General features: G+C 44.3%; 1 protein-coding gene across 1 annotated transcript in view; it reads right to left on the bottom strand.

The window, feature by feature from the left end:
* RAB7A (RAB7A, member RAS oncogene family) overlaps positions 1 to 5371 on the bottom strand; it is a 75883-nt gene extending 70512 nt beyond the window's left edge. Inside the window, exon 1 of the mRNA XM_034997973.1 lies at positions 5138 to 5371. The gene's annotated coding sequence lies outside the window, so the exon portion shown is untranslated. The remainder of the gene's footprint in view (positions 1 to 5137) is intronic.
* Positions 5372 to 25231: the final 19860 nt, after the last annotated feature.

The following is a 25231-nucleotide window of genomic DNA, read 5'->3' as shown; positions in this document are numbered from 1 at the left end:
ACTGATGTCCTTATAAGAAGAGATTAGGACCCAGACAGGTATAGAGGAAAGACCATGTGAAGACACCCATCTACAAGCTAAGAAGTCTCCAAACAAGGGGCGCCTGGGTGGTTAAGCATCTGCCTTCGGCTCAGGTCGTGGTCCCAGGGTCCTGGGATCGAGCCCCACATCGGGCTCTCTGCTCGGCGGGGAGCCTGCTTCTCCCTCTCCCTGCCGCTCCCCCTGCTGTACTCTCTCTGTCAAATAAATAAAATCTTAAAAAAAAAAAAAGTCTCTAAACAAATCAACCCTACCAACACCTTGATCTTGAGCTTCTAGCTTCCAGAATTACAGGAAAATAAATTTACTTTGGTTAAGCCACGCAGTCTGTGGTATTTGTTACAGCAGCCCTAGCAAAAGAATATAAATACATACCCTAAAACTCAACCTTTCCACTCCTCGGTATTAACATAATAGAAATGTGTACATATATTACTCAGAGGCAGACATAAGAACATTCATACAGCATTATTTGTAACAGCCATAAATTATAAGCTACACAAATAAACATCAATAAATTAATACATGATGGTATACCACATAATGGAATACTTCTCAGCAATGAAAACAGTTTACAACTGCACTCAATACAAAATCTCAAACAACAATGGATCAAAGAAACCAGACACAGAAGAGTACACAGCGTATAACTCCATTTATACAAAGTCCAAATCCAGCAAAATCACACCATACTGTTAAAAAATCAGCAGACTCTTTACCCTAGGAGGAGGGGAGGATAATGACTTGAAGGAGGCACAGGGGGGCTTCTAAGTTTATAAAAATTCTCCAAGTTCACTTATTTGTGTGCTTTTCTGTATGTTCTCCTTCAAAGTTTACTTATAGAAATGAAAAATTATTTAAAAATAAGGGCAACACTTGGGGTGCCTGGGTGGCTCAGTCGTTAAGCGTCTGCCTTCGGCTCAGGTCATGATCCCAGGGTCCTGGGATCGAGCCCCACATTGGGCTCCCTGCTCCGCGGGAAGCCTGCTTCTCCCTCTCCCACTCCCCCTGCTCGTGCCCCCTCTCTTGCTCTCTCTCTGTCAAATAAATAAATTAAATAAATTAAATAAAAAGGTTAATCGTATTGGCTTTATCACGCATTCTCAATTACCCGAATTAAGAGTTCATCAAATGGAAATAAACTTTTAATTAAAATTGCATGCAAAAATAAGAAACCAACAATGTAACTATTTAGATCACAATGTAATTTTTAAAGGATTACTGAACTGAGCTAGGTAACTCCAGGAAAGCCAGTAAGCAGCGAGCACAAGGCCATCTTGAAGGGTCAGAGAGAACAGAGAAGCTCCTTCACCGTGTCTGGCAGCAGTCACACAAGCATGTTCATTTGAGAGTCAAGTGAGGTTACAGAATTCCTAACACTGACCAGGTCCCCAGGCCTCCCTTAATACGCTTCCTCAGATTTGCTCTGCCCCGACAGCAAGCAGTCCAAGTCGACCAGGAAATGGACAACAAAATCAAACTGATCTCCACGGCAGTGATGACGTCACCAAAACAGACAGCCCAGGAGAGGCTTGAGGTCCCCTGCATTAAGTACTGCATCCTCAGGCAAATGAGCAAGGCCAACACTGTATGTCACCACTGGAACTAACTCCCAAGCTTTCTTCCTCCCCCACAGAGACATTTTGCAAGTAGCTATTCTTAAATTTGTTTTTGAAATCACAGCCTGAGTACTAAAATTGAAACTAGTCAGAGGCACTGCTAAAAAGCCTGTTCTGATTTCATCCACCACACATCACTTTTACCTTTGATTCACAAATCACACTGACCACGATGACCATTAAGAAGTTTTAAAACATTAATGCAAACTATTTTTCTGTGTTTAGGAAAAAGCAGAAAATAGAAGGAAGATGTGAGAACAAATAACTGAAGAAATCAACACGTTAGAACAAATAACTGAAGAGATCAACACGTTGTAAAATGTGTCTGCAGCAAACTGCAGACATAGAAGCACAGAGATCTATTAGATGGCATTAACAGATAAATGTTTGGTAACACAGGAATGGATGACAGAGAATACAATGGCAACCTTACATGGGAGATAAGAGTCAGCAGAAAGCCAGCAGCCGCACACATTTGGGGGGGGGGTGCTCATTTCTAGAGCTTCAGTCTCCTTCGGAGGATGACAGCAGTACCAAGGGGAACCACCGTTTAGCCTTACTCAGGAGGACTCCTCCTCCTTCCTCCCCCAGGAAACCTTGCCTGTGGTAACTCCTAGTCTAATACCTAGTCAAATCCTTGGCCTTATTTGTTGAATTGCACAGATGCAGAGTTAAACAATTTTATCATAGGAATAATAGTATATATTTATGTCAAATCTCAGAAAGGAGCAATGCATAGAAGACTATCACAAGAGTGTGGTCTGGGTTTGCTACACCTTTGCACAGAAAGGCTAATACCAATATAAGGGAAGAAATGATATTAGCGCAATTCTCTTTGGAGATTTATTAGAAGCTTATCAAACAACCAAAACCTTTTTGCTTCACTTGGTGGTGGGGTCAGGAATCAGATTCAAAGCCATACTTTATTATAAAGCAATGCTCTTTTTATGGGATTTGGGGGCCTAGGCCTGGTAGACACAAACAAAACATAATAAAACAATTAAATGCCCAAGTGATCACTAACAATTACCTGGAGATATATACTAACAAAACTATTTTTAGAGTGCTTTCTCCTACATTCCACCCTTCTGTTTGTTTACTCATGCAGTTCTACCACAAACACAAAACTCAAATCTCCTTTTAAAGAAGGGGAGCCAGAGCGGTTGCAGGAGATAGGGTGGCATAGGGCTTTATTTAGTAAACTATAACTGGTGGGCACTATATTAAACTTTCTTCATCAGCTAAAGAAAAAAAAAATCCAGCATGCCAAATGTGCCTTTGCTCAAAGAGCAGTGCAACAGCAAACATTTGCAGTGTCAAATAGCAATGACATGAACTCCCTCAAGTGAACAACAAAATGCCACTAGAGCCAAAGGAAAAACAAGTTTAGTGTCCAAGGTTTCTCTTCCAAAGACATGATCAATTTGAAACTGTAACATTATCTTCTATACTCTCAAGAGCAAACTATACAAATGCTATTACGATTAACAAAGGCTTCAAGTTTGCCAGAATACCAGACTGCCTACTATGGATTCACTTGCAGAGATGAGAAACAACTCCTCTTTCCAAAAGCCTCAGGTTCTACCACCAAGCCATTCCACAACAGAATTCCTGGCCATGATCGCACATCATTTTTAAATTCCTTTAGGACAATAACCACACCTATCTCCCTGAGTCAATAACCAGTAATGCCTAATACTCAAAACATCTCAATGAATGAAAAGGTGCTCATCATTACTCTACTCTACTCTCTAAATTTAAACATTATTTAATTTAAGGCTACCATACTTATTACTCACTTAAATACATCATATTTTTAGGTATGCAGAGTTAAAAAAAAAAAATTAGAATACAACAGGGTTGGGAGGACTAAGCTTTAGCTTGGACAGTATCTTCAGGAGTACTCACAATTCACCTTCCAGTTCTTAGACTCAAATCTGAGCAAACTCTCCCAAGTCTGAAGAGAAACACACTAATAGGAGACTCTATTAATCCATGGATGAGAAGTCATGCGGCTAATCAGCTGCTTAAGTCACAAGGAAGAGACAAGAGCCTGTTCTTTTGTAATCCAAAGAGAAGATAGAGTATTTTCAACAGGAAGGAACCAACTGGCTAGATACCCATGTACTAAGGTTTTAAGAAAGGTTCACATGGCAGGATTGCCAGGCTTAATTCGTTTGACAAAACATTTACGTAACAAAATTTTTCAGACCTCATTTAAGCACTTGATAAAACTGTAGAGCTTCTAATACACTACAAAAAACCTGTGTTAAAAGTCACAACCGCAAATGGAGTATCTTATGATTTTAAGGTAGAACTAAGGTGGCTGTAAGGTAGAACCAGAAGAGGCTTTCAAATGTCATCAACTAGAAACAAAGGAGGCAGAGAGAGGGAGATACCAGGTGGCAAAAGACAGATCACAAACTTCTGGAGCATCGGAAAGCAGTACAACCCAGAGACTGAGTACAGTACTCTGGAGTCTGATTGCCTAGGCTTGAATCTTCGCTCCTTAACTTATTAGCTGTGTGACCTCGGACAAACAACTTAACCTCTCCGTTCTTTGACAATAATGGTACTTGAGGGCTGTTCTGAGCATTAAACATAAAAATCTGTGCAAAAGTTTTTGGCGCGCTGCCCAGAACACAACCAGCGCTCAAATGTTTGCTATTATTACTCTCAATTTTCCACTTTTACGAACCACTAGGCATCAAGCTTTGATTTAAGGCAGTATGAGGTCCCCGACGCGGTGGCGTCCAAACACAGCTCTACAGCCAACCACCAACTTTCCCCCAACAAGTTTGAAAACTTCCTTCGGGATTTACCACAACATACTTACGACAAAAAGCTCCCTGTCTCCCAGAGCCAGAAGCGTCTCATGTGTATACAAGTGCTTGGGGGGAGCCCAATGCACGTGACCTGACTCACTGCCTTGACTCAGTTGCCGTCAGGGAACCTCTCCCACTTAAAAGGGTCAGGCTGTTCAACTGAAGACACAGACGGGAACGTGGCTCAGCCGTGGGAGCCTGTTAGCAAGGCCCGCACGGTCGGCGGCGCCGGGACAGCGTCCCCAGACAAGGCAGCGGGCGCGGTCGGCTCCGACACACTCCGGCTCGCTGCTCCAAGGGACTCAGCCCAACAGCGCGTCCCGCCGCGGCGCAGGCCCCCAGTGTCCAGAGGCCACCCGAATCAGGAGACACTCCGGGTCTCGACGCTACCAGCAAACACGGCGTCCGGGATCGCCGGCCCGCGGTCGACAACCCGGCCAGAGGGCACACCCGGCGACCTCTGACCTCCCCCCAATCCCCCAGCCGGGTGCGGTCCGGGCCTGCTCTTGGGCCCTGAGCGACGCTGGGTTTCCCCGCGAGGCCTGCGTGGGCCCAGAGCCTGCCCAAGGTACGGACGACGCGAGGCCCAGGCGAACGAGGAGCTGAGGAGGGGGATGGGGCCAGGCCACCGGCCAGGCTGGGCCCGCTGCTTACCGCGGCCGCTCCGTTGGGGGCTCCGGGCCGGACGCGTCGCTAGGGCTCCCACCGAGGAGGAGGTACAAGGGAGGACAGGAGCTGAGGAGAAGTTCAAGTTCCGGTTCCGCCTCCTGCTGACTCCTCGGCACTCCCCAAGCCTTCAACGCCGCCGCTGCCGCCGCCTCGAGCTTTATGGCCAAGACTCCGGCTCCGCTCCCACTTCCGCCACCGCCGCCGCCCGGAGCGGAAGTACCTGTCACGAGACTCTCGACGCCAAGAGTGCGGGGGAGGAGCCCCGCCTCAATCTTGCGACACGTTCCGGCCGCTTCTGGGCTGAGCCTAGATCACGTGGCACAAACATGTCTGCCCCCAATTGGTTGTTGCCATCTTTGAGGCTCGTACAATGAGAAGGACGGCGCCATGTTGAATCCGCAAACCGCTGTCTCAGCCATCGCCCCCTCTTCCCCCGCTCCCGCGTTCCCCCCGGAATAATGAATGCGGCGGAAGGGAGGACGAGAGTAAACTGGCTCTTCCAGTAGTGTCCGTCTGCAGAAGGCACTGATCAGTCAACTAAGTAGTCCTACTGTGTGCCCTGAGCTGTTCAGGATCAAACAAAGCATGCATGCTCTAGGAACAGGCTTTTTCAGGGAGAGGTCTCTGAGTAATGGGAGCTAAAAGAGTGGTTATTTGACAGACTTACATTGTGTTGAGGAAGGGTACCCATATTTATTGAGCGCCCACCATGCCTTTGTACTACACCTTTGGATCATCTCCATTTGTCCTTAGTTTAATCACTTAAGGAAAGATTATTTTCACCCTTTTGGGAACAGGGAACAGAGACCTGCTACAGGTGGGTTTGACCTAGCTCACACAGTAAGTAGTAGAGTGAGATGTGAACCAAGGGAGGTTGGACGTTAATGTGCATGATCTAGTCGACTGAAAATGATGTACCAATTGTGTAACAGAGTGATAGACATTACCAGAACATTTCTTCTGGTCCAAGAAAATGGAAAACCAGTGTAACCCAACTAACATGAGGTCACTCCTTAGTGAGTCACAGATGTACCAGGTGGAGTTGTCTCACAAAGTAAACTTTATTTGCAGCAAATAAGGAGATCGCTGGGAATAACTTCCAAATCCGTGGCTCACAGAGCAAAGGCAAATGGATTCCTTTTATTTAGGGTTAGGATGAATATTTAGATAAGGGAGCCTTGTCATCTTATGTAGAGGCGAGCAAAAGGAGGTGCATGTGCCTTAAGGAAACATGCCTATACATACACTGTATGTTATGTATATGAGGCTTGTGCTCTTCCTTGGGTGGAGATTTTACAGTTACGATGAGGTAAAGGTAAGTCTTGGTCAGTCTGTGGGCCACTCCATGGTCCATCTGCATAGGTGTGAGTAGGGGGTTAAGTTCAAGCTGGTCTGGGTGGTCTGGGCAGTTGTTATTGCTTGAGGAGTATTGTTTGTTTGTTTGTTTTTTAGAGATTGTATTTATTTATTTGACGGAGAGAGAGTGCACACAAGTTGGCAGAGTGGCAGGCAGAGGGAGGGGGAGAAACAGGGCTCCCAGCTGAGCAGACAGCCCGATGCAGCTCTATCCCAGGACCCTGAGGTCATGACCTGGGCCGAACGCAGACGCTTAACTAACTGAGCCACCCAGGCACCCCGACTGAGGGGTATTTTGGTTTCCATCAGGGAACGTTATGCCCCTCAGGTCTTTGCCTGAGTTAAAAGATAAGCTAGAAAGAAGAGCCTAAGGAAAAATGTGGGACAAAGGTCAATGAGTACAACAAGCAGGTAGGCATAAAGGTCAGGCTTTGGAGTCCAGCTGGTGACAACAGCTCAAGACTCCCTGAGCTTACTGTCAAAGGTGAGGCAATAAAGTTGTACACTGTAAAGCTCTTAAGAGGGTGGGACACCCTATCAAAGACCCGCCCCATCTAAACACATTAAGATCAACTCGGAACTTTATCTCCATCTTCAACAACATGCTCTTCTCATAGTCTTTTCCTGTCTTGGTTCATGAAAACTTCATTCTTTCAGTTGCACATTCTAAAAAACTTTGGAATCATTCTGTCTCCTGTAGCGGGTTGAATAGTGACCCGCAAAAAGATAAGCCTACATCCTGGACCCTGTGGATGTGACCTGATTTGGAAAAAGGGTATTTGCAAATATAATTAAGGATCTTTTTTTTTTTTTTTTAAGATTTTATTTATTTATTTGACAGAGAGACCGCGCAAGAGAGGGAACACAAGCAGGGGGAGTGGGAGAGGGAGAAGCAGGCTTCCCACAGAGCAGGGAGCCCAATGTGGGGCTCGATCCCAGAACCCTGGGATCATGACTTGAGCCGAAGGCAGACACTTAACGACTGAGCCACCCAGACACCCCTGTAATTAAGGATCTTGAGATGAGAACATCCTGGATTATCCACGTGGGTCCTACATCCAATGACAAGTGTCTTTAGAAGATACACACAGTGTCAGAGAGTACAAACACACAGAGAAAAGAAGTCCCTGTGAAGATGGAGTCAGAGATTTGAGTGAGTATCCACAAACCAAAGAATGCTGACAGACACCAGAAGCTAAAAAAGACTAAAAAAAGGGAGGGGAGGGGTTGATTTTGAATTTTCTATTTGAGTTGTATGAGAGATTACATTTCTGTTGTTTTAAGCCTGTGGTGATGTGTTACAGCAGTCCTGGAAAATGAATTTAACTCCCCTCTCTCTTATGCCCCTCATCCATAGCCTTCAAAAGATATTCAGAACATGACTACCTCTTACTATCTCTGCCATTACCACCTGGTCTGAACCTCCATCATTTCTCCCCTGGAGTAGTGCAAAAAATCTTGATTTCCTGCTCCCACGTCTCTCTTTATCATTTCTTAACACAGCAGCCAGAGTAATTCTATCAAAATGTCAAACCGTCATTCTCTTGCTCAAACTCTTCCCATAAATCAGACTAAAACTAAAAGCTTTGACTCCCAAATACCTCTCTGACCTCATCTCCTTCTAATACCCCTCAGATCAGTCCGCTCAAACTATACCAGTTTATGAAAAGAGAAGGCACACATTTAACTCAGGCCTTTACAGTTGCATTTCTTTCTGTCTGGAAAGTTCTTCCCCCAGATACCTGTATGACCACTCCCTCACTTTCTCAGGTCTTGACTTAAATGTCATCTTCTCAGTGAGAATGGCCTTTCTTATTTAAAATGAAAGTTCCTTTTCCTATCAACACTTAGACACAAAACACCACTTGCTATTTTCCTTCCTGCCTTTTTTTTTTTTAAGATTTATTTATTTGAGAGAGAGAGAGGAAGAGAGTGAGGGGAAGGGCAGAAGGAGAGAATCTTCAAGCAGACTCCCCGCCGAGTGTGAAGCCTGATGCAGGGCTCGATCCTATGACCACGAGATCATGACCTGAGCTGAAACCAAGAGTCAGAAGCTTAACTGACTGAGCCGCTCAGGCACTTTTTTTGTTTCTTTATATTGTTTACTTTTATTGCCTGTCTCTCCCACTAGAATGGCAGTTCCATAAGGGCAAGCATTTTTGTCTGTTTCACTCATTGCTGTATCCCTGATCCCTAGAACAGTGCTGGAGCACAGCAGGTGCTCAGTGAGTACCATTTGCAGAGTATTCAGGGGAATGGAAATTGGAAATAGTCTCAAAGGCAAATAATTATGGAAATTCCACCCCATTCTGCAGCCATACAAAATGCTAGGTTTGAAGATAAAGAAGTAATTAGAGAACACCTGAAAAGGCAAAGCCCCTGCCTTCTAAGAAGTTGATTGAGAAGGCTATTCAGATGTAAATATGGACCATTTCTTTTTTTTTTTTTTTAAGTATTTTATTTATTTATTTGAGAGAGAGTGAGCCCAAGCAAGGGGAGGGGTAGAGGGAGAAGCAGACTCCCCGCTGAGCAGGGAGCCAGACTCGGGGCTCAATCCCAGGAGCTTGGGATCATGACCTGACCTGAAGGTAGAAATTTAACCAACAGAGCCACCCAGGTGCCCCAACATGGGCTGTTTCTTATGGAAAAGAAAGGATGACTTAGAAGAAACCCATGAGCCAAGAGGGTAGAATCAAGAGCTATAGAGAATCATTCCCAGGGAGCAGGACTGTACAGTAATCAAAGAGCTGGCAATGTGTGCCTAACTGGATTTCAGAATTGCTATGGCCCAGTGGTAGCTATGTGACTCCTGTTTTTCCCTTTTTGGAACAGAAGTGTCTGCTCTGGGGGCACCTGGGTGGTGTGGTTGGTTAAGCATCTGACTCTTGGTTTCAGCTCAGGTTGTGCTCTCAGGGTTGTGAGATCAGGCCCCTCAGCAGGAAGTTGGCTTGGGACTCTCTCTCTCCCTGTCTCCCTCTGCTCCTCCCCAACCTCAAATAAATAAATAAGTTTAAAAAGGAAAAAAAAGGTGTCTGCTTTGGTTATCTCAAGCCTGTCACCTCTGTTGGTTTCTGGAGAGCAGAAAACCTGTCTATATCTTACAGGTCTTCAGATCAAGAAGAATAATACTCAAGAAGCTGTTCTTGAGGAATCATACCTACTCTGTACCTGGACCCAATTTATATGATAAGATCCATTATGAGCCAGTGATGTTTTGGGACAAGACTTTAAGGGTCCTTGGGAGGAGGTGAATATATTTTGCACATGGAAGGAATGTAAATAATTTGTGTCCAGAAGGTGGACTACAATAGATTAAAGATGGTGGTAAATTCTTTGCTCCTCCTTTGAGATGTAGAATCTACTTCCCTTCCTTTTGAATTTGGGTTGAACTTCCTGACTCATTTGGCCAATAGGATGTAGCAGAAGTGATCATAAGAAGCTTTACAGTTTTCACCCAGAAGTCTTGAAATGCTCAGGCAGTAGAAGCTCCTCCTCAGAAAGCAGGCTCCATGCTTTGAGAAGCCCAAACCATTACAGGTGTCCTTATCAATCGCCCCACCTGAGCCCCCAGCAAGCAGTCAGCATTAATTGCCTGCCATGTAACTGCACCATTTGTGATGTCCAGCCATGTTAAACTTCAAATGACTGTAGCCCCGACTAAAAGTTTACTGTAGTTATACAAGAGACTCCAAGTGAGACCTGCCCAGTTGAGCCCAGCCAACCTACAGAACCAAGAGATGCTAATAAATTCTTGTTTTAAGCTGCTATGTTTTGGGCTGCTTTGTTATACAGCAATAGATAACCAGAATAGGGCCTATAGAAAATGAAGGGGAAGGGAACAGTTATATAAAAGACCTTTGGTACAACAGGTTTGGGTTGGGGAAGACAGACTTCAGAGTTGTTGGTTAAGGGAATGACATGATGACAGCCGTTTTAAGAGTCTCCCACTAAATTGGTGTCCTGCTGGAAGCGAGAGAGAAGAAAGTCCAGGCTGGGACTGCATGTGAGGCTGGGTGGGCAGGGAATGTCTGGGATTGTGACTTACTGATCTGTGCAGAAAACTCACTTGAGGAAGTTTGTCACATCAGTGGGACATGGATGGGACCTAGTACTATCTGATTGAGCTCGTGAGGTCAGAGAGAGAGAGAGAAGATTGGAGCCTGGAAGGTTCAAAGGAGGTTAAAGTGAGGTTAGGAGTGAGGAGTTCAGTTCCAGAAATACTGACTCAAAGGACCTCTGTGGGACATGTAATTGGAGATGTGGAGGAGGTTGAGGCAGAGAGGGGGCAGTTAGCAATCTGGTTCCCTCAGCATAGCCTGGGCTGACAATAAAGATTGGAGAGTAGTGATGGGTGTGAAAAAGATAACCCATGAAAAAAGTCTAGGAGTGTTTCATTCTTTCAATAAGCTATTTACTGAGACTCTCTTATGTGCTAAGCTTTGTTACATCCTAAGAACATGAGAAAAGCAAGGCCTCTCAGGAGCCTTACTACTTTGTGTGGTAAACAACACATAAGTAGCATCCCCCCCACACACAAGCACACACAAAATTTCACTTAAATTTCCATCAAAGGGGAACTGGTTAAATAAGCTACAATACATCCAGTCAAAGGAATACTATGCAATTATAAAAAAGAATGAGAGAATTCTCTATATATTGATATGGAACGATCTCGAAGAGGTATTATTAAGTGACAAAGCAAGATATAGAATTGTATATACCATATGTTTCTTTTTTGGAGGGGGGGGAAGAGTGAAGGTAGAAAAATAACATACTTCAGCAAATAAAAAATGTGATTAACTAGTATATCAATTAAGATTTAATAAGAGCAGTTAGAATAAGAAGTTAATGGTAGGGATTAGACCTACACAATTTGTTGGAGTTGTTAAAAAAGTTTACGCAGGCTATTGTTTCTGAGTTCAGTGTTGGACCCAACATTGGTCACCATAGGTCAGGTAGACCAGCAATCAGGAAGAAAAGCTAGATGTGGAGGAGGACAATGGCACATTGGACCCCATAAGGATAACTAGAACACACAAAGACCAAATGGAAGCCATGTTTGTCTTTTCTCACCTCTAACTTCAGTGCCATGTGTGGGTGACCTGCAGCAGAACCTGGTGTCTTTCACCACAAAGCTGCACACATGCCTGGCCCAGGATTCAAAAAAGCCAAAGGGGGAGATTTGATGGGGGCTGGAGGAGGTATGGGTCTGGGTGCTGCCTCAAGGCAACAAGACCAGCAGACCAGTGACACCAGGAGCTGCCCCGTGGCAGGTGCCCTGCATGATTTTCAGAGTATAAACAGTATAATTGCTCTTTCACTTTTGCCTTCCAAATCTCATGCAAATGTCTCTTCTGACCGATGTGAATACAGATCCATATAGAGAAGAGGATTCTGGGAAATGTAGTTCCAGCTTAGTTGTACTACAAAGCCACCATACCTCATGAATGGGATAAAGGTGAGAACTAGATTTTCAGTGCATGTCCTTTATATTATCTTTAAGTTTTAATCATGAGATTATATTATCTATCAGATATTTAAATTAAAAAAAGAAATCCATAAAGTGATGAATGGGATGCTGATGATAAGATGGTATATGGAACAGAGATGGAAGTTGGAGGAAAGGTGGTATTAGACACAGGTGGTAAGAAAGGCTCCCTGAGGAGGTGACATTTGGGCAGACTCCTGTTGACAATGGGGGAGCCCGCCTCTTGCCATTACCTGCAGAAACTGTTATAGGTAAATGGAACGGCAAGGGAAAAAGCTTTGTGAAGAAACAAGGTGTCCTGCTCAAGGAACAGCAGAGAGGCCAGTGTGGTTGGAGCAGAGTGAGGACGGGAGAACGTGCAAAGAAGTGAGGTGGGAGAAATGGGCAGAGCAAGTCATACAGGGTTTCATGGTTCATGGTAAGACCTTTGAAATATATACTATGTGTGATGAAGCCCATGGAAGTTTAGGCAGAGAGTGTATGCTTGTGTGTGTCTATGTGTGAGATGTGTCTCCCTTCACAGGTCACTTGCACTGCAGGGCCTTTTCTGGCCATCACTCTCTTTTCTCCTGTTCCCACAGGGAAGCCATGGCCCTGGTAGGCCCCTGTCACAGCCCCACAACACTGCTTACTTGATGTCTGCTTCTCCCTCTGCTCCTCATCTAGACTGGGGGGCTCCTCAAGGGTCAGCACTTGTTCTGATCTGCCTTATTGTCCCCAGCACCGCAATAGGCATTGAGAAACCTCACCACACGACTGAACCATTCAAAACAGAATGAACTGTTGCATTATTCTCTCTGATACAGCTTTGCATGATTTATGAAGTACTCTGGGGTTTGCTATTTAAACATGGCCAGTTTTCCTCAGGGGTTCCTTCCTTGGCAGTTTTTACTAATCCAGGAGTCACTGGCTGGCTGTCCCTCCATGCCCGTTCTAGTCTTCCCTTCTTGGTACTCCCCCAGTCTAAGCTCCTGCGCCTTTGAGCAACTCACTTGACAATCTAGGCCTCAATTTCTTCATTCTAAAATGGTGTTAATAACCCCAACTCTGAGATATTGTGAGAATCAGATGTGAAAGTGATTTATCAAGTGCTCTATCATATGTAGGAGAAAGACTGAAGTTACATATCAGTTGCTGGGTGATATAAATCTGGGGTGGTAGTTTCAGGCATTTTTCTGCTAGATATGGTGAAGAAAACAAAGATCCATTAATTCATTCATTGATTCATCCAAAACAAATCAGTCCTCAGCTTCCAGGACAACCCTAGGGACACAGAGATGAACCAGCCACGGTTCCTGTGCTCCACGAAGTCCCAGTTGTGTGTGTATATATGTAGGCAGGGGTGCACCCACAAAAAGACAACTCACATCATACTAAGTCCTCTTCCTCTTCCCATAACTAGCCATGGGCTGCATTCCAGAGCCTTCTTACTCACAAGGCTATACTGCAGCTCTCCGCCCACAGTAACCCTGTCAGGGACAGGCACTCAACCAGTTCCAGGGCAATCAAGGCCAGTAACTCTCAAGTCTGGTTCTTTTTTAGAGTGGAGGAAGGCAGCTATATTGGGAGAAAGAAGACCTTTTCTCTGTGGAGAAAGAATAAGACGTGTCTAGAATTGCTGGGGGACTTCTTGTCACCTCAAGGGCAGAGCCTACCCGAGAGTAAAGCTAAATAAAAAACAGAGGAAAACAGGGGTGTCTGGCTGGCTCAGTCAGTAGAGCATGCAACTCTTGATCTCGGGGTTGTGAGTTTGAGCCCCATGTTGGGTGTAGAGCCTACTTAAAAAATAAACAAATAGGGCGCCTGGGTGGCTCAGTCGGTTAAGCGGCTGCCTTCGGCTCAGGTCATGATCCTGGAGTCCCGGGATCGAGTCCTGCATCGGGCTCCCTGCTTGGCAGGGAGTCTGCTTCTCCCTCTGACCCTCCCGACCCTCCCCCCTCTCATGTGCTCTCTCTCTCTCTCTCAAATAAATAAATAAAATCTTTCAAAAAACAAACAAACAAACAAATAAAAAATAAAAGCAGAGGAAAACAAAGAGATGGTGAGGGACACAACTTAGGGTTAAAATCTGGGCACTTGTATCCAGTGATGCTTGAATCCAACTGCCCCTGTCCCTCCCGCATTTCCCCAGCCCCATCCCCACTCCACCCTCCAGCCTTCACCACTTGCTTAAGGGAAAGTCACAGCCACACCAGGGGCTGGTGTCAGCAGGAGCTGCGGCAGCTTCTGGTCCAAGTCCTGTCTAAATGGACTCACAGAAGCTTTGGTGACTCTTCTAGTGACTGCTCAGAAAAGTCTGGGAATACAGCCCAGAGATGTGGGGGAGTGAACATCCCCAATGAGACTCAGAATTTGAGGAGAAGCTTAGAAGTCAAGTCTCTGCTTTTACCTTTCCCCAGTGGACGGTTCCAAATGCCTTTCTGGAGATATCTCATGGGACTAAAGTCGTCAGAATTAGCAAATAAAAACACTTGGCCTAAAACATTGTTTGTGTTCATCTGGAACTCAAATTTACCTGGGTGTCCTATATTGGTCTGGCAGCCCTGTATGAGACCCAGCAACAAGCTGTGTCTGCTGAGACTGTGACCAGTGTGATAATAGTGTGACAACCTCATGTTTCTTTTCTCTGCTCCCCGTCTTTTCCTCACCTCTCTTTTTCACTCTTGCTGCCTGGGTACTGAACTCCAAAATAAAGTGACAGCATGTTAGGCTTTGTCGCGGGCACTGCTTTCTAAGAGACAAGCCAAGATAAGGCAGTTGAAGTTAGATTTCTGTCACTTACATCCCAGAGTCCTGAGGAAAATTCAGCCTGTTTCCTCTTCTGTGGAATGAGGTAAGAGTTCTCACCCCACTGACAGCCTAGGATGGACGAGAAGGTCAAAAGACCTCATGAAGGGCAAAGTGGTAACGCCAGAGCCAGTGGGTCACCGCGGTCACCCCGGAAGACAGGAGGTTGAGTCCCAGGGCTGACCCCTGCCTCACTGAGTTAAGGGCACTGGGAGACAGGGCTGCTATCTCCTCATGGCTGCTGGCTCCATCTGTGTTCTCTCACGTGGGCGATGTCTCCCCTGGCTCCACTTCCCTGGACCACCTGCCTCTGACTGTTTCAGGCTTTGCACTTCAGATGAACTAGCCCCATAGGGACCAAGGAGCCCTGCTTCCACCCAGTCAATCTTTCTACAGTGTGGATTGACACCCTCCTCCAACTCCATCCTGACAATGCTGTGGGTGCTTTGTCCTGTCTTTATCAACACATGCCCATCCCTATGGGTGCCTCTGGTCCCCTTTGCCTGGAATGGCCCTACTACCGTGGTCTTCGTGGCCCTACATCATTTGGTCTTTGTCTCTTTTTCATGGATTTATTCATGCAACAAGCCTAGGTTTGAGCGCTTACTGTGTGGCAGGCACTATTCTGAGCCCTGGAGAGAGAGCAGTGAACAAATTAGACAAAATCCCCGCCCTCGTGGAACTTATGTTCTAGCGGCAGCCCCAGAAAATAAAGCATATAAATAAGTGAAATATGTAGTGTATTAGATGGAGTAAGTGTGATGGAGAAAAACAAAGCAGGGAAGCAGGGTGGCAAAGGACTCTGCCCCCAGCCAGTCTCCCTTTCTCCCCTGATCAGTCAGTGCACTCCTGCCACACTGGCCTTCTTGCTGTTCTCAAATACATCAGACTTGTTTCACCATTGCCCTTCTTAGTTCCTCTGTCTCAACAGCTCCCCCTCTCCCCCATTCTGAAGATCTTGACATGGCTGGATCCTTCCTGCCATATGAGTCTCAACTCAGGCCCCCCTGGATCACCCTGTCAAATGTTATTTCCCAGTTATTCTTTATCTTCTAACCTTGTGACATTGTAACATTTCTTCCATATCATCTCTAGATGCAAGAGGAGTGAGAAATGAGGGACCCGGGTTAGGCAGTTGCCTTCCAGCAACAGCTGTTTGCTATAGAAGTGGAAGAATAAACTGCAGTGGACAGCTTTCTGCCCCTGCCACAAATACAGCACGATATATATAAAGGAAGCAAAGGCGTGAAGATGGCCCAGGAGAGACACCTGATGTAGCCTACGAGACAGAGTGGTCATGGGGCCCAGAGGAGGCAGTGCTGAGGTGACTATTGAAGGGTAAGAAAGAATCTGCTGGGCAAAGGTAGAAGGAGGTTACTGCCAATAGAGGGATGACTATGTGCAAAGGTATGGAGAAAAGAGAGAGCATGTCATAACTCATTCCAGAAACTGCTGATGGTTCAGTGTTCCTAGAGAACAGAGTTAGAGGGAAGAAAGCAGGAGCAGGAAGGAAACCTAAGAAGAAAGAGTGGGTGTGAATGCCTTTGATCTAGATGTTGAGGGGGCCTTTTCCTGTTTTCCTAGTATTGACAATCGAGATACAAGATTGAGGACAGAGTTGAGGATCTCACATTTAAGGATGATTAAGGATGTCTCCTAAGACTGGGGCAAGAACAGGCACTGCCCCAGAAGTAAACAGCGAAGTGGCAGGACTGGCCTGACCACGTCACTCACCCTCCTCCCCCACCCCCAATGAGCAAAAGTGTGGGAAGAGATGAGACAGGGAATCCTCGTAGGCCCAGGGTTCACTGGGGAGTACTGGGCTTTTCCCCTTCCCCACCATTGCCAAGGTGAGGGGGTTCTATGAGACTTACTCTTAAAGCTGGGATGGGGGGCTACAAGCAAGACTGATGAGCATCTCATTTCCCAGTGGAACCCCTCCTTAGGCAGCAGATGTACTGATCCTCCCCTATGTCTCCCTGGACAGGGAAAGGAGAGGGACATAAGGACAAGAGGAGGCTGCAGAAGAGCTGCCAATGAATCCTCGTGGGTCGGGCTAATGTGCAAGAGTTTCCCAGAGTCCAGGGTTTGGTCCAGAAGGGCTTCAGGCTTGAGCCACTATGTTAGCTACCTATTGCTGCAAAACTTAGTGCCATGAACCAATAGTCATTTATCATCTCATGATTTCCAGGGACCAGGAATTCAAATGGAGCACAGCGTGCCTGATTTATCTCTACTCCATGATGTCTTGGACCTCAGCTTAAAGACACAAAGCTAGATGCTAGAATCATCTGAAGTCTCGCCTGGGGCTAGAGAATCCGTTTCCAACGTGGTTCACTCACATGACGGGCAAACTGGTACTTGACAAATTGGTTTCTTTCCACATGGGCCATTCCATAGGGCTGTTTGATTGTCCTTATGACATGGCAGCTGACTCCTTCCTGAGAAAACAACCCAAAGGACCAAAGTAGAAGCTGTAATGTGTGATATGTCCAAGCTTCAGAAGTCATACACCATCACCTCTACAGAATTCTACTAGCCATACAGTTCAGCTTTGATTCAGTGTGAGAGGAAACTACAGAAGGAAATGAACACCAGGAGGTAAAGATTATTGGGCCCAGTGTGAGACTGGAGACCACATCCCTTTTTTGGCTCCTCACCCAGGAAAGTTGGTGAAGGAAGGGGGAATCCTTAAGAGGATTTGGGTATTTCCTCAGCAGAGCTGAGGGGTAGAAATAGTTCAAGCCTGAGTCAGATCTCCCTCATGGTTTTGAGCTATGGGAAGGCCCCACAGGGTTCTGTGCATAACTCACATGTGCCCTGTATGGAAATGTAGGCCCCACAGATGATGTCAGGAGTCAGTGAGCATAGCCACAAAAGCAGCCATGACCCTATTAAAAAGACCATCTTGGGGTGCCTGGGTGGCTGAGTCAGTTGGGCAGCTGACTCTTGGTTTTGGCTCAGGTCGTGATCTCACGGTCCTGGGGGTATTGAGCCCCATGTTGGGCTCAGCGAGGAGTCTGCTTCAGGATTCTCTCTTTCTCTCCCTCTGCCCCTCCCCCCGCTGCTCTCTCTCTAGAATAAATAAATCTTTATTAAAAAAAAAAAAAGACCATCTTTCCCCACTGCTTTCATATTTCCCCACCTTTCTCATAAATCAGATGACTGTATATTTATGGGTTTATTTCTAGACTCTATCCTGTTCCACTGATCTGTTTGCCTATCTTTATGCCAATACTACGTTGTATTAATTACTATCCTTACATTATAAGTTCTGATATCTGGTAGCATAAGTCCTCCAACTTTCTTCTTCCTCTCCTGAATTGTCTTGGCTATTGCTGGCCCTTTGGATCTTCATATAAATTTTAGAATCAACTTGTCAATTTCTACAAAAAAATTCTGCTAAAAAATTGACTGGAATTGCATGGCATTAGTAGATCGCTTTGAGGAGAATTTCTTTTTTTTTTTGTTAAGGTTTTTTTTTTTTTTTAAGATTTTATTTATTTATTTGAGAGAGAGAGAATGAAAGGGAGGAGGGTCAGAGGGAGAAGCAGACTCCCTGCCGAGCAGGGAGCCCGATGCGGGACTCGATCCCGGGACTCCAGGATCATGACCTGAGCCGAAGGCAGTCGCTTAACCAACTGAGCCACCCAGGCGCCCTTTTTTTAAGGTTTTATTTATTTATTTCAGTTAGAGAGAAGGAGAGAGAGCAAGAGCCGGGGGCAAAGGGAGAATGAGAAATAGACACCCCGCTGAGCTGGGAGCTCGATGCGGGGGGGCCTCAAATTCCATTGTCTGCATACCACCTCCATTATTTTTGACAGTCCACACTATCAATACTGCTCTTTACAGAAAGGGAGTTGATTTAAAAAAAAATTTTTTTTTTAAGATTTTATTTATTTATTTGACAGAGAGAGTGAGAGAGCACAAGCAGGGGAACAGCAGAGGGAGAGGGAGAAGCAGGCTCCCCGCCAAGCAGGGAGCCCAATGCAGGACTCGATCCCAGGACCCCAGGATCATGACCTGAGCCGAAGGCAGACGCTTAACCATCTGAGCCACCCAGGCGCCCCGATTTAAAAATTTTTAAATTTATTTTTTAAAGGAAAACTTTCTATCACCATTATAAGGTGAAAATGAGTCTCTCTTAACATGTAAAGATAACTCTCAAAATAAGCATAATTAAACGTTGTTGAGTTATAACTAAGTATTGTCTGCTGAAGACGTTGAGCATGAAGCCTGCTGTTTGTTCAAAAGGTATATTTGCAAGTGTCAGAGAAGTGTAAATGACACATTGCTATCATAATTGTAATTTTTACTTTAGGTAATCAGAAAGATTGGAAAGTAACTGGAAAAAGAATAATTTTATCATTCATTTTGTTGTGAATTGTAGATTCACATGCAGTTGTAAGGAATAATACAGAGAGATGACTTGTACACTGCTCAATTTTCCTCAATGGTGACATTTTGCAAAGCTATAGTAAATTACTTCGAAGATGCTGACGTCAATCTTATCCAAAGTTCCTCGGTTTTACTTGTATTCATTTGGGTGTATGTATGTGTGTGTACCAAGTTCTATACAATTTGATCCCCTGTCTAGGTTTGTGTATCTACCACTACAAACTCTGTGGTTTTTTTTTTTTTTTTAAGATTTTTGTTTTATTTATTTATTTGAGAGAGAGAGAATGAGAAAGAGAGCACATGAGAGGGGGTAGGGTCCGAGGGAGAAGCAGACTCCCTGCCGAGCAGGGAGCCCGATGCGGGACTCGATCCTGGGACTCCAGGATCATGACCTGAGCCGAAGGCAGTCGCTTAACCAACTGAGCCACCCAGGTGCCCCAGACTCTGTGTTTTTTTAATGGTATGTCTTGCCCCAACTTGTCCTCCTTTAGGAACCTGGGCTGATGGAGCCAGCCTTCCTGGCATATCACGTGTTGCTGTGTCATGGGGGTGTGACTATGGAAACTATGCTCTGCCCCCCAACCAGATGTGAAATGCATTGCTTCCATTCGTGTTTTCTTAGACAAAGTCTGTCACATGGCCATGCCCTAACTTCAATGAGACCGGGAAGCATGATCTCACTATGTCCCTGAAAGGAGGAGAATTTGAATACTAATGACCACTATCACACTATTTATATATTCTTCTCCCACTGTGTGCATTGGTGAATATCCCGAAAGGGCCAGGTCTCTAATCCACTCTTGGGGGAAACGAGGCAAATAGAATACAAACAATTAGGTAGAGCCTTCAAATAACCTGATATTAATAACACTGTGGGAGGCGAGAATTCTACCATTGAACCACCAATGCCTAACACTGGCACTGTGAGAGAGTAGATCAATTTCCCTTCTCAGGGGTCTTTGGAAACTATGCCTAGTGTGGGACAGTTATTTTGGTCATGTCTCTGCCTCCTGTTAACCAGGCACCAGGGTCTACCCATCTGGCCTCCTATTCCTCTCTTGGGTTCATCCTTCCTTCTACTCTAACCTCTGACCTCTGCATCCCATACAGAACCACCATTCCACTCTCCTCCCACGGCCTAGCCTCCACTCTGCTTTTCTCCAAGGTCTGCCAAGGTCATTTTTCTTTATTTTCAATGTTCCGGTCAAGTGGAACTCAATAATGAAACATAGTAATAACAATTAATTTGATATTCAAAGGGAGATTCCAAAGAATTAACTGTTGCTTTTTTTTTTTTTAAATAGGCCCAATGTGGGGCTCAAACTCATGACCCCAAGATCAAGTTGCATGCTTTACCAACTGAGCCAGCCAGGCACCCCGAGGATTAACTGTTTTGAGTTTTCCTTTCCGATCCTTATCCAAATACAAAAGGAATTTTTATGTAATAATAGTAGTATAGTATACATATAATTTTTATATTATTTATTTTACCTAATATTGTCTTAAATGCATTTTATATGTTATCAAATAGTCCCTAGGCATACTTAAAGTAGCTATCACTTTTCTTTTCTCCCCTCATTATGTAAACAATATGTTCATTATTGAATATTTAAAAAAAACTAGGAATCTGTGAATAGGAAAATAAGGCATCAAAAATCACACTACCTAGAGATAACCAGCAATATATGGTATACATCATTTATGGTTTTTTGTCTATGTTTGATATAACATACTGTATTAGTTAATTTTAGAAAACATCAAAATTACCTCAAAACTCAGCAGCTAAAACAAGAATTTATTATCTCACAGTTTCTGTGGGTCAGAAATCCAGGAGTAATCTAGTTGGGTATATCTGGCTCCAATGCTCTCAAAAGGCTGCAGTTGATGGGTTGGCTAAAACTATAGTCATCTCAAGGCTTGACTTGGGCAGGGGCGTCCTCTTTGAAGCTGACTTTCTGGCTGTTGGCAGGCCCTGGGTCTGCATTGGCTTCTGTCTGCAGACATTAGTTCCTCACTACATGGGATCTCCATAGAGCTGTTCATGATATGGCAGCTGGCTTCTCCAGAGTGAGGAATGAAGTGAGAGGAAGAGAGCTGGAGAGTCTCCGGTATGGAAGACACAATCTTTTCATAATGTAATATGAAAAGTGACATTCCACCACTTCAGCTATGTTGTTTGTTACCGGTGAGTCACTAAATCCTGGCCTACACCAAAGGGAAGGGATTATACAAGGGCGTGAATGCCAGATGAGAATCACTGGGGGTTGCTGGGGCACGTAGGTGGCTCAGTCGTTCAGTGTCTGCCTTCAGCTCAGGTTATGATCCCAGGGTCCTGGGATCGAGCCCCGCATCGGGCTCCCTGCTGGGCGGGAAGCCTGCTTCTCCCTCTCCCACTCCCCCTACTTGTGTTCCCTCTCTCACTGTATCTCTCTCTGTCAAATAAAAAAAATCTTTAAAAAATAAAAAAAAGTCTGCCTACTCACCGCTTATACAAAACATTATTTTGTAACCTACTTGTTTTTTGTTTATTTGAGATATAATTCATATACCACAAAATTTACCACGCACCAGTTTTAGAGTATACAAGTCAGTGGTTTCTGCTATTCTGGTATATTCACAAGGTTGTGGAAACACTACCACTTTTTTTTTTTTTAAGATTTTATTTATTTATGGGAGTGGGAGAGGGAGTGGGAGAGGGAGAAGCAGGCTTCCCGCGGAGCAGGGAGCCTGATGCGGGACTTGATCCCATGACCCTGGGATCATGACCTGAGCTGAAGGCAGACGTTTAATGACTGAGCCACCCAGGCACCCCAAAACACTACTGCTACTTCCAAAACATTCTCATCACACCATAAAGAAACTCTATGCCCATTAACACTCTCCATTCCCCTCTTCCCCAGCCCCCCAAAACCATTAATTTACTCTCTGTCCCTATGGATTTGCCTATTGTAGATATTACGTATAAATGAATATATGCAATATCTGGATATTACATACATGTATGCATATGAATTGCATACATTATGTGACCTTTTGTTTCTGGCTTCTTAGCAATAATGTTTTCAAGGTTCATCCATGTTGTAGCATGTTTCTTTCTTTCTTTCTTTCTTTCTTTCTTTCTTTCTTTCTTTCTTTCTCTCTCTCTCTCTTTCTCTCTTTCTCTCTTTCTCTCTTTCTCTCTTTCTTTCTTTCTTTCTTTCTTTCTGTAGGCTCCACGCTCAGTGCAGAGCCCAACATAGGGCTTGAACTCACAAACCTGAGATCAAGACCTGAGCTGAGATCAAGAGTCAGACACTTAACTGACTGAGCCACTCAGACACCCCTGTACTCATTCTTTCTTACAGCTAAAAAAGATTCCACTGTATGGATACAACACATTTTGTTTATCTACTTTTTTTTTTAAAGATTTTATTTATTTCTTTGACAGAGAGCGACACAGCGAGAGCAGGAACACAAGCAGGGGGAGTGGGAGAGGGAGAAGCAGGCTTCCCGCGGAGCAGGGAGCCGGATGCGGAACTTGATCCCAGGACCCTGAGATCATGACCTGAGCCGAAGGCAGCGGCTTAACGACTGAGCCACCCAGGCGCCCCTCATTTTATCTACTGATCAGTTCATGGAAATTTGGGGTTTTTTTGTTGTTTTGTTTTTTAATTTTTTAACTATTATAAATCATGCTGCTATCAACATTCATGTGCTAGTTTTTTTGTGAATGTATGTTTTCAATTCTTTTGGTTATAAAACTGGCTGGTCATATGGTAACTCTTAAGTTTAAGGGTTTAAAATTTCTTTTTAAGGATTTAATTTTTTGAGAGAGAGAGAGAGCGCACATGAGTGGGGGTGGGGGCAGAGGAAGAAGGAGAAGCAGGCTGCCCGCTGAGCAAGGAGCCTGATGTGGGGCTCCATCCCAGGACCCTGGGATCATGACCTGAGCCGAAGGCAGTGGCTTAACCAATTGAGCCACCCGGGCCCCACTTTTTTTTAAAGATTTTATTTATTTTACAGAGAGAGAGAGAGAGAGCACACAAGCAGGGAGAGGGGAAGAGGGGAAGAATAGGAGGGAGAGAGAAAAGGAGAGAATCTCAAGCAGACTCCATGCTGAGCACAGAGCTAGAGCAGGGCTCGATCTCAAGACTCTAAGATCATGACCTGAGCCAAAACCAAGTTGGACGCTCAACTGACTAAGCCACTCAGGTACCCCAAACTTTTTGAGGAACTGCCAAACTATTTCCCAGAGCTGATGCATAATTTTACATTTCCACCAGCAATGTATGAGAGTTCTGATTTTTTGGTGTCCTGGGCAACACTTGTTATTGTCCTTTTTTTCCTTTCTTTTTTAAAAACTGTAGTCATCCTAGCAGTGGTTTTTCTTTGTGGTTTTGTTTTGCATTTCCCTAATAACTAATGAAGTTGATTATCTCTTCATGCGCTTATTATCCTCTTGTATACCTTCTTTGGAGAAATGTCTATTCAAATATGTTGTCCAGGGCGCCTGGGTGGCTCAGTTAGTTAAGCGACTGCCTTCGGCTCAGGTCATGATCCTGGAGTCCCGGGATCGAGTCCCGCATCGGGCTCCCTGCTCAGCGGGGGGTCTGCTTCTCCCTCTGACCCTCTTCCCTCTTGTGCTGTCTGTCATTCTCTCTCTCAAATAAATAAATAAAATCTTTAAAAAAATATATGTTGTCCATTTTTAAATTGGGTTGTCTTTTTTTTTTTTTAAGATTTTATTTATTTATTTGACAGAGAAAGACACAGCGAGAGAGGGAACACAAACGGGGAGTGGGAGAGGGAGAAGCAGACCCCCTGCCGAGCAGGGAGCCCGATGCGGGACTCGATCCAGGGACTCCAGGATCATGACCTGAGCTGAAGGCAGTCGCTCAACCAACTGAGCCACCCAGGTGCCCTGGGTTGTCTTTTTATTTTTGAGTCATGAGTGTTTATATATTTTGGGTAATAGATTCTTAGTGGATGTATGAATTGAAAATACTTTCTTTGATTCTATGAATTGTCTTTTCACTCTCTTGACAGTGTTCTTTGACACATAAAAGTTTTAAATTTTGATGAAATTCAATTTATTTTTTCCTTGGTTGCTTGTGACTAAAGAAACCATTGTGTAATCCAAGGTCATAAAAATTTACATCTATGTTCCCTTTTTATAGCTCCAGAACTTACATTTAAGTTTAATCAATTTTAATTTTTGTATATGGTATGATGTAATGATCCAACTTTATTCTTTTGCTGTGGTCCAAGTACCATTTTTTGAAGACTATTCTGTCCCCATTTAATGGGCTTGGCACACTTGTTGAAATCAATCGATTATAGATGTATGGGTTTATTTCTGGACTCTCTAATCTAGTCCATCAATCTGTATGTCTTTCCTGATGGCATTACTACATTGTCTTGATTACTGTTGTTTTGTACTACATTTTGAAATCACAAAGTGTGAGGTTCTCCAACTTTGTCCTTTTCCAATATTTTTTTTGGCTATTCTGGATCCCTTGCATTTCCATATGAATATGAGAATTCTGCAAAAATCCCCACCCCAAACAAAAAAAGACAGTTGGACTTTTTTTTCTTAGAGAGATTGAGAGAGTGTGCACAAGTATGGTGGGGAAGGGGCAGAGGGATAGAGATAATCTCCAGCAAACTCCCCACTGAACACAGATTCCCAATGCAGGGCTTGATCCTATGGCCTGAGCCAAAACCAAGAGTCGGACGCTTAACTGACTGAGCCACCTAGGTGCCCCAATACAGTTGGATTTTGACAGAGATTTTATTGTATCTGTGTATCAATTTGGAGAGGATTGCCATCTTAACAAATTTATGCCTCCCAATTATAAACACAGGGTGTCTGTCCATTTATTTAAGTCTTCTTTAATTTTTTTCAACCATGTTTTTAACTTTTCAGTATATAAATTTAGCACTACTTTTGTTAAGTTATTCCTAAGTATTTTATCCTTTTTTAATCTATTATAAATGGAATTTTCTTAATTTCATTTTCAGATTCTTATCATTAGTGTATATACTATTTTTCTTGTATATATCTCTTCTTT

Source organism: Mirounga leonina, unplaced genomic scaffold (assembly GCF_011800145.1).
Source record: "Mirounga leonina isolate KUSES-001 unplaced genomic scaffold, KU_Mleo_1.0 Mir_94, whole genome shotgun sequence".
NCBI classification, from domain to species: Eukaryota; Metazoa; Chordata; class Mammalia; order Carnivora; family Phocidae; genus Mirounga; species Mirounga leonina.
This window is presented reverse-complemented; position numbering and strand designations above follow the sequence as displayed.